Consider the following 10,664-nt stretch of genomic DNA (forward strand, 5'->3'; position numbering starts at 1 on the left):
GCTAGCTGCTAATGGGGGCTAGCAGTGATTAATGTCGGGTTGCATGTAATAGCAGCCCATGTGATAACGAGGCCGAGAGTGTGGGGGTTGGGGTAAGGGCATGGGAGAAGACGCCTCCAGCCCTAAACTTGTTGAACTCGGCGCTGAGTTCAAAAAGCTGTAGGATGCCACGTGGAAAATGAGGTGCTGTTCTTCCAGCTTTGCTGGAGCACTGCGGCAAACCTGAGACAGGGACGTTGGCCAGGGAACGGGGTGGGGTGTTAAAGGTGACAGACAATCATGTGATCTAGTTGTTAATTATAGTGCGGTGTGTGGGGATGTCAAGTGTCCCGGCACTGCACCATTCAATAGGCTAGTCGCTTGTGAAAAACTTTGGTGTGTCCTATGGTAGTGAAAGTGTGGCATATAACAAATCTCCTCTTGACTCCAATCTTTCCCAAAGAAAACGGAAAGAATGTATTGAATGAGAGACTAGGCCTGGTTGGTTTAATCTTAAAGGTAAAAACAATGACTGCAGTTGCTGAAAACCAAATACTGGATTAGTGGTGCTGGAAGAGCACAGCAGTTCAGGCAGCATCCAACGAGCAGCGAAATCGACGTTTCGGGCAAAAGCCCTTCAGGGGCTTTTGCCCGAAACGTCGATTTCGCTGCTCGTTGGATGCTGCCTGAACTGGTTTAATCTTAACGTATATGTGAAAGGAAAGAATTGATATTGGAGGACAACTCATCCATCGAGCAGGTTCCCAGGGAAGGTGAAAACTCACACTAATTGAGGATAATTTCTCTCTATTTGAGTGTAAGACAATCATAACTAGTTCAGGAGATCACATTGATGCAGCTTTCTATTATAGGATATCCATGGCTCTTTAACAAGATGATCTCTGCACTAAAATCAGATCCAGTTCTTTGGATGGTAGTCAATGATCTGTATTCACTGTGAGAGAATAGTGGGTTGATTCCTTTGTTTTTTTGAGAGAAGAGTGGTCCTGTGGAGAGAACCCATGTCCTCTCCACAGGACCACCCTTCTCTCAACAAAACAAAGGAATCAAGCCACTGTCTGACAGACTTTTACTGTTCGGCATCTTCTAACCATGGCTAATTGAACCTGACTTCTTTCCTGTCTCCTTGATGCAGTGACATTTCAAAAATCCTAGCCAAGGTGTTCCACCGCAGTGACAATCCTGACAGATTGGTGTAGGATTGCTCAAGTATACCCTGCACACTGGGAGCAAGATAAATCCAACCCCGTATGGGTGGCACGGTGGCACAGTGGTTAGCACTGCTGCCTCACAGCGCCTGAGACCCGGGTTCAATTCCCGCCTCAGGCGATTGACTGTGTGGAGTTTGCATGTTCTCCCTGTGTCTGTGTGGGTTTCCTCTGGGTGCTCAGGTTTCCTCCCACAGTCACAAAGATGTGCAGGTAAGGTGAATTGGCCATGCTATATTGCCTGTAGTGTTAGGTAAGGGATAAATGTAGGGGCATGGGTGGGTTGCGCTTCGGTGGGTCGGTGTGGACTTGTTGGGCCGAAGGGCCTGTTTCCACGCTGTAATGTAATCTAATCTAATCTAACCCTGTCACCACTCTTGGGGCATCACAGAAGTGCTCATTTTCAAAGGAATAACCTGCTCAGTGGCGCCCACTATGGGTTCCGCAAGGGCCGCTCAGCTCCTGAGCTCTTTACAGCCTTGTGTTCAAACATGGGTGAAAAGCGCTGCATCCCAGAAATCAGTGCTGTTCTTGATATCAGGCAGCTTTTGACTGTGGGTTGTGGTAAGGAGCCCCAGCAAAAACTGGAGTCAATGCAAATCAGGAGGGAAAACTCTCCACTGGTTGGTGTCACGCCCGGCACAGCGGAAGATGGTTGAGGTGATTGGAGATCCATCGGCTCAGCAAATGTATAAAGGCTGTTACCAATGCCATTTGTGCACTACTCCATCTGGTTTTCCCTTTAACAAGATCATTGGTACTGCCCCAGAATGTCAGCATTATCAACATTGCCCTTTGGACAGTGTGCGATTAACTCTACTCACATCACACCCGAGAGGCTTACACTGTATCAAAGCGAATAGCAAGGGCTTCCATTCCATTAATTAGCAAGTGATTGACAGTTCCACTTCGGAGATGTTTGAGTCTGGTGGCTGCAATAATGCCAATATCCTTGAGAATTCTCATCTTCCTGCCTGGTTTGGAGGCTTGGGTGCCTTGCGAAGGTAGTTACTGGGCGGGTCAAAGGTTAACCATAGAGTCATAGAGATGTACAACATGGAAACAGACCCTTCGGTCCAACCTATCCATGCTGACCAGATATCCCAACCCAATCTAGTCCCACCTGCCAGCACCCGGCCCATATCCCTCCAAACCCTTCCTATTCATATACCCATCCAAATGCCTCTTAAATGTTGCAATTGTACCAGCCTCCACCACATCCTCTGGCAGCTCATTCCACACCCTCCGCATGAAAAGGTTGCCCCTTAGGTCCCTTTTATATCTTTCCCCTCTCACCCCATACCTATGTTCTCTAGTTCTGGACTCCCCCACCCCAAGGAAAAGTCTTTGTCTATTATCCAATCTATGCCCCACAAATTCTGTAAACCTCTATAAGGTCACCCCTCAGCCTCCGACACTGCAAGAAAACAGCCCCAGCCTGTTCAACCTCTCCCTATAGCTCAAATCCTCCAACCCTGGCAACGTCCTTGAGAATTTTTTCTGAACCCTTTCAAGTTTCACAACATCTTTCCGATAGGAAGGCAACCAGAATTGCACGCAGTATTCCAACAGTGGCCTAACCAATGTCCTGTACAGCTGTAACATGACCTCCCAACTCCTGTACTCAATACTCTGACCAATAAAGGAAAGCATACCAAACGCCTTCTTCGCAATCCTATCTACCTGTGACTCCACTTTCAAGGAGCTATGAACCTGCACTCCAAGGTCTCTTTGTTCAGCAACACTCCCTAGGACCTTACCATTAAGTGTAAAAGTCGTACTAAGATTTGCGTTCCCAAAATGCAGCACCTCGCATTTATCCAATTAAGCTGCATCTGCCACTTCTCAGCCCATTGGCCCATCTGGTCAAGATCCTGTTGTAATCTGAGGTAACCCTCTTTGCTATCCACTACACCTCCAATTTTGGTGTCATCTGCAAACTTACTAACTGTACCTCTTATGCTCGCATCCAAATCATTTATGTAAATGACAAAAAGTAGAGGACCCAGCACCGATCCTTGTGGCACTCCACTGGTCACAGGCCTCCAGTCTCAAAAACAACCCTCCACCACCACCCTCTGTCTTCTACCTTTGAGCCAGTTCTGTATCCAAATGGCTAGTTCTCCCTGTATTCCATGAGATCTAACCTTGCTAATCAGTCTCCCATGGGAACCTTGTCGAATGCCTTACTGAAGTCCATATAGATCACATCTACCACTCTGCCCTCATCAATACTCTTTGTTACTTTTCAGAAAACTGAATTAAGTTTGTGAGACATGATTTCCCACACACAAAACCATATGGACTATCCCTAATCAGTCCTTGCCTTTCCAAATACATGTATATCCTGTCCCTCAGGATTCCCTCCAACCAGGCTCACTGGTCTATAGTTCCCTGGCTTGTCTTTACCACCCTTCTTAAACAGTGGCACCACGTTTGCCAACCCCGAGTCTTCCGGCATCTCACCTGTGACTATCAATGATACAAATATCTCAGCAAGGGGCCCAGCAATCACTTCTCTAGCTTCCTACAGAATTTATGGTCACCTGATCAGGTCCTGGGGATTTATCCACTTTTATGCGTTAAGACAGCCAGCACTTCCTCCTCTGTAATCTGGACATTTTGCAAGATGTCGCCATCTATTTACCTACTCTCTATATCTTCCATATCCTTTTCCACAGTAAATACTGCTGCACAATACTCGTTTAGTACCTCCCCCATTTTTTGCAGCTCCACACAAAGGCCGTCTTGCTGATCTTTGAGGGGAGAGTGAGGACTGCAGATGCTGGGGATCAGAGCTTAAAAATGTGTTGCTGAAAAGTGCAGCAGGTCAGGCAGCATCTGCTGCCTGACTTGCTGATCTTTGAGGGGCCCTATTCTCTCCTTAGTTACCCTTTTGTCCTTAATGTATTTGTAAAAATCCTTTGGATTCTCCTTAATTCTATTTGCCAAAGCTATCTCATGTCCCCTTTTTGCCTTCCTGATTTCCCTCTTAAGTGTACTCCTGCTGCCTTTAACCTCTTCTAAGGATTCACTCGATCTCTCCTGTCTATACCTGACATATGCTTCCTTCTTTTTCTTAACCAAACCTCAATTTCTTTAGTCATCCAGCATTCCCTATACCTACCAGCCTTCCCTTTCACCATGACAGGAATATACTTTCTCTGGACTCTTGTTATCTCATTTCTGAAGGCTTCCCATTTTCCAGCCGTCCCTTTACCTGCGAACATCTGCCTCCAATCAGCTTTCGAAAGTTCTTGCCTAATACCATCAAAATTGGCCTTCCTCCACTTTCGAACTCCAACTTTTAGATCTGATCTATCCTTTTCCATCATTATTTTAAATCTAATAGAATTATGGTCGCTGGCCCCAAAGTGCTCCCCCACTGACACCTCAGTCACCTGCCCTGCCTTATTTCCCAAGTGTAGGTCAAATTTTGCACATTCTCTTGTAGGTACATCCACACACTGAATCAGAATTTTTTCTTGTACACATTTAACAAATTCCTCTCCATCTAAACCTTTGGCAGTCCCAGTCTCTGTTTGGAAAGTTCAAATCCCCTCCCAAGTTTGTTTCTCAATTGCCCTCTGACTGTTAGGGGATGTTAGCAAACCCCCCTGACCAGGGCGGAGGGTAGATCCAGGGGGAGCCTGGAATCCCTAGTGGAGGAGGGGCCAGCTTGCCTCTGGTGAGAATCCACAGCTTGAGTCGGCCAGGGTTGAGGGGGGTGCAGGGTTGGGACCGGGGTTGGAGGGAGATCGTACGGTACACTCCAGATCATCCGAGCACGTTGTGGCGTGGAGCAGGCAAAGAGGGGATGTGAAGGGTGCCGATGAGCTCGGAGAGCAGGACCCCACTTTCGAGGGGGAGGAGGATGACATCAAGCAGGAGGAACATCACCTTCTACAGGTCTTTATTAACAACCAGTTCCAGTAAAAGGAGTGCTGGGCACAGAGATCGCTCGTTGCCTGGAAAACCATTGGTGCTCGACATTCAAGCAGTTCATTCCCATTCCATGAATGGATTGGGTTAGATTCCCTACAGTGTGGAAACACACCCTTCAGCCCAACAAGTCCACACTGACCCTCCAAAGAGTAACCCACCCAGACCCATTTCCCTCTGACTAATGCACCTAACACTACGGGCAATTTAGCATGGCCGATTCACCCTGACCTGCACATCTTTGGGCTGTGGGAGGAGACCAGAGCACCCGGAGGAAACCCACGCAGACACGGGGAGAATGTGCAAACTCCACACATGGCAGTTGCCTGAGGCGGGAATTGAACCCAGGTCCCTGGCGCTGTGGGCAGCAGTGCTAACCACTGAGCCACCGTGCCACCCGAGGTGAACACAGAGTCTGGTTGTTTGCTTTCGGCGTTGGCAAATCAAAGTGAGTACTTAAAATAAATTGTAGGCTATCCCATATGTGGGATTGATGAGGTGCTGAGCCGTGGGGAGCATTGGGGAAACACAGCAGTAACTTGGAAAGATTTGTAAGAGAAAATGTGTCTAAGAACAGGTAATCCATGTGGCCTGGGGTTTAAACAATGCTTTTGGGCAGGATAATATAATCATGCCACCTCTAAGCCTTTGATCTGTGGTTGCTGTGCCCCTACATTGATAGGGAAGAGCACCTCCAGACTGCCAATGCTGGGCTGGGTCGGTGACAGACACTAAGTGTCCCAGTCAGGAGAAAGTGAAGACTCCAGATGCTGGGGATCAGAGTCGAGAAGTGTGGTGCTGGAAAAACACAGCAGGTCAGGCAGCTTCCGAGGAGCAGGAGAGTCGACAAACCGGGCATAAGCCCTTCATCAGGAATGGGTTATGCAAGAGTTGTGCCGACTGCAAGTGGGAGAATTGGGCTAGCACAGTGGAGAGAGGTGGCATATGTGCATGGTAAGTGCTTAATAAGTTCACAGAATCCTTGTAATGTGGAAGTAGGCCATTCTGCCCATTGAGTCCATACTGACTCTCCAAAGAGCATCCCACCCAAACCCACCTTCCTATCCTATCCCAGTAATGTTGCATTTCCCATGGCTAACCCACCTAGCCTGAACATCCTTTGGACAATTTAGCATGGCCAATCCACTTAACTTTAACATCTTTGGACTGTGACAGGAAACTAGAGCACCCAGAGACAACCCACACGAACACGGGGAGAACGTGCAAACTCCACACAGACAGTCAGCCAGGGCTGGAATCAAACCCGGGGCCCTGGTGCTGTGAGGCAGCTGTGCTAACCACTGAGCTACAGTGTCGCCCCCTCGAGTTTAGGATGAAAACCTGATAGGCCTCTCAAAGGGATGCACTCGAGGAAATTCGCTGAGTCTGTTAGCTGATTCCTGATCAAACTGAGCCCAGAGAGACCACAATCCACACTGATCACAAGTTGGTAACATTTGTGGAAATGTTTAAGGCCCAGGATAATTCCACTGGAGTTAAATCCTTCAACCATACCACCTCAAAATCACCAACATTGCCAGGATACCACGTGTGATTGTAGAAACCTCGCCCAGAACACAGAGACTAAAACTGAAAAGACCACATGGTCCAAGGTTGAACAAATGAGTATCAGCGTGTTTGTTATTTTATATATTTAATTTTCTGTCATGCTTTACAATGAAATGGAAATGTATCTAATTTCTGTTAATGTGCGTGGAAAGTGCCATGATGAGGACACCAAAGGACTGTGTGTGTTTTTAACTTGTGTTTCCACATTGTATTTTTATTAAGAGAGGGTTGATGCAGCCATAACTAGTTACGCATGTAAACTAAATGGCTTATCTCGAGAGAGGGAGGCATACCCATGGAGTGTCACACCTCATGATGTGAAGGGAGCTTTAAACATCATGTATCCCCCTTGCCTTGGTCGGTTTGTTTTGGGGAAGGGATCATTAGCTCGGTTTTCCTTGTAGTCAGAAAGGATCACCATTCAAGCTGTTTTGATTTCTCATTGTCCCTTTGAAGGGCTTTTGTTTAAAGTTCCCTTCACATCGCAAGATATGACTCTTCATGGGTATGCCTCCCTCTCTCTAGACAGCCATTAAATTTACATGGGTGTGGCTGTATGAACCCTCCTCTTCATAAAAATACTCTGTGGAAACACAAGTTAAAAATGCCCACAGTCCTCTGATGTCACCATCTGTGGACCCTGGAAAACACTGAGGATCAGAGGGACCTTGGTGTGTATGTACAGTACACCAGTCCCTTAAGGTATCAGGATAATGTGGTTAAGAAGGCATATGGTATCTTTGCCTTTATTAGCTAAGGCATAGAGTTTAAGAGCAGGGAGGTGATGCTGGAACTGTATAAGAATGTTGGTTAGGACTCAACATTGTCCGACCACAGTAATGGTATGCAGTTCTGGAATCCACATTATAGGAGGGATGTGATAGCACTGGAGAGAGTGCAAAGGACATTGATCAGGATGGTGCTGGAGAGTTTCAGTTATGAAGAGAGATTAGGGGCTGTTTTCCTTCGAGCAGAGATGTATAAAATTATGAGGGGCATAGACAGGGTGATAGTTTCTCTTTGATGTAGGTATCAGTGACCAGGGGACTGTAGATTTAAGGGAAGGGGCAGGAGGTTTGGAGGAGATGTGAGGAAAAATGTTTTCACCCAGAGGCTGGTGGGAATCTGGAACTCCCTGCCCGTAAGTGTGGGGGAGACAGAAACCCTCATCACATTCAAGCAGTACTTAAATGGGCACTTGCGATGCCAAGCTAAACAAGGCTATAGGCCAAGTGCTGGCAAATGGGGTGATAATAGTTCAATGGTTGCTTTTGACTGGCGCAGACTCGGTGGGCCGAAGGGCCTGTTTCTATTTCGTGGGTCTCTATGACTCCTGCAGACTTCTGAGAAAGTGTTTTCTGATTGGGACTAGGTGGGACAATGGGGAGCTGGTCCCAGGTCTCTCTTGGGGTGAGTGTCAAGACGGGAAATGCCTGCTAATTGCTCATTCTCTGGAGAAGGTTTTATATTTAGCTGGCACTGTACCTGCACCATTTGTTGCTGATAGGCCTCCCCAGTGTTATTTCTGAGCTGGGCTTGTTGCATGAGCTAAGAAGGGGCCCAACGCTGTGACAGCTTGTTGCAAAACACTCGCTCTTTACTGGCCAAAATGATCAGTTCGTTTTGGGATTTTCCAAAGCACGTGGTGCTCCTTTGTGACAAGAGCCAGCAACAGAAGACTGCGGCACAAAGAATCCATCCGGGCCCACAGCAAGGTGGACTAACATTCTCAATAAAGAGCGTATTGAGAGGGAGCCCAATGAATTTGTTGGTGCAGGTATCCATTCATGAACATCTCGGAGAGCTAGTGAGGGCCCAGTGCCAACTCCAACGAGGCGGGACCGAGGGCAGGATAATTACACAGCTCTCAGGCCATTCATGGCTATAAGACCATGACCATCAGACATAGGAGCAGAAATCAGGCCATTCAGCCCATCGAATCTGCTCCACCATTCAATCACTGCTGATAGCCTTCTCAACCCTATTTTCCTGCTTGCTCCCAGTAACCTTTGGTCCCCTTGACAATCAAGACCCTATCTATCTCTGCATTAAATATACTCAATGACCTGGTCTCCGTGGCCTTCTGTGGTAATGAATTCCACAGACTCACCATTCTTTGGCTGAAGAAGGTTCTCCTTATCTCCATTCTGAAGGGTTTTCCCTTTACTCTAAGGCTGTGCCCTCGAGTCCTCATCTCTCCTGCCTATGGAAACATCTTCCCAACCTCCATTCTGTCCAGGCCATTCATTATTGGTCTGATGATAGTACAATCTGGTCAGACCTTCCAGGGCCCAGTGGCCACTCAGCGCGTGCAAAATCCCGCTCTGGGTGCCACTTGGACCCCAACGGTGTTTTTCTTCTGGAGCAGTAATTAGGTGTTTCCTAGACCGAAGTGTTTGGTTTGAGCTTCTTGTGGGTTTCCAATGGTTAAATGAGCTTGAAAGCAAACCTCAGCAACTCAGTTGTAACAAGCGTTTACCTTCCCCAGCACAACCCCCCACCCCCCACCCCCCAACTCTTTGAAAACCAATTAGCCGGTCTCCCGAGTGTTGCATTTTAGAATTATTGACTCTTGTTTAACTGCACAGAATGCAGATTATGAGATGGTACTGACAGAGCAGCAGATACCTCAAAGCCCAATAGAGATAACATCTACAACTGCACTGAAATGAATTGACATTCATTTGAATTTTAAGCCTCTAAAGGCTAGTCCCCGTAGGCAGAGATAATGAACAAAATGCAGTTTGTTCCTCTCTGAATATGACTCTTAATCAACCTCTGGAAAGCCACAGAAAGCACTCCTGTGTTAATTGCTGATTTAACATTCTCGTTGGAATCAGAAGGGCTGTATTTTGATTAGTTCTGTCAGCAGTATACACTTCCCAGGTACCACCGAGCAAGAGGCACATCAGTGTATTTATAACTGGCGTATTGTGAATTGTCAACCAGGTGGACAAACTGGAGAGGAGAGAGAGAGAGGACCAGGCAGCGAGGGAAGAACACATCATCCAAACATCTGAAAATTAAACCCTTCAATATGTCATTCGCTACCAGTGCCATTCTCGTCTGAAACAAATTTGTTTCTCTAAATTAAAGCTGAATACTGCAGTGCTCTGAAAGGAATCATACTGGGCTCAAAACATTAACTCTCCACAGTGACAGACAAACCCATTGAATTTCTCCAGTGCTTTCTGTCTCTATGGTACGCTTTTTATTAGATTAGATTACATTACAGTGTGGAAACAGGCCCTTCGGCCCACCGAAGCGCAACCCACCCATACCCCTTACCTAACACTACAGGCAATTTAACATGGCTAATTCACCTAACCTGCACATCTTTGGACTGTGGGAGGAAACCGGAGCACCTGGAGGGAACCCACGCCGACACGGGGAGAATGTGCAAACTCCACACAGTCAGTCGCCTGAGGCAGGAATCGAACCCAGGTCTCTGGTGCTGTGAGGCAGCAGTGCTAACCACTGTGCCACCGTGCCACCCCTTTATCACTTTAAATAACATAGATAGACAGACGTCCAGGCTGAAATCTCATCAGGTTCAGATGGTTTATATATAGGATAATGGATACATGGGAGTGAGTTACAGACTGGAATCTGATCAAGGGGATCAATTAGTTTGGATGTAGAATTATGGATATCTCAGAGTAAGGTACAGACTAGAATCTGATCAAGTTCTGATGCTTTATGCATAGAATACTGGCTACTTGCAAGTGGTTACAGACAGGAATCGAGTTGAGGTTTTCAGATGGTTTCGATATAGAAAAATGGATTCCCGGAACTGAGGGAAAAACTGGAATCTAATCGAGGAGTTCAGATGGTTTATATATTGAATAATGGATACCCTGGAGTGAGTTACAGACTGGAATCTAATCAAGGAGTTCAAGTGGTTTATATGTAGAATAATGAATACCTGGCAGTGAGTTATGGATT

The sequence above is a fragment of the Chiloscyllium punctatum genome, chromosome 26, assembly GCF_047496795.1.
Source record: "Chiloscyllium punctatum isolate Juve2018m chromosome 26, sChiPun1.3, whole genome shotgun sequence".
Lineage (NCBI taxonomy): Eukaryota > Metazoa > Chordata > Chondrichthyes > Orectolobiformes > Hemiscylliidae > Chiloscyllium > Chiloscyllium punctatum.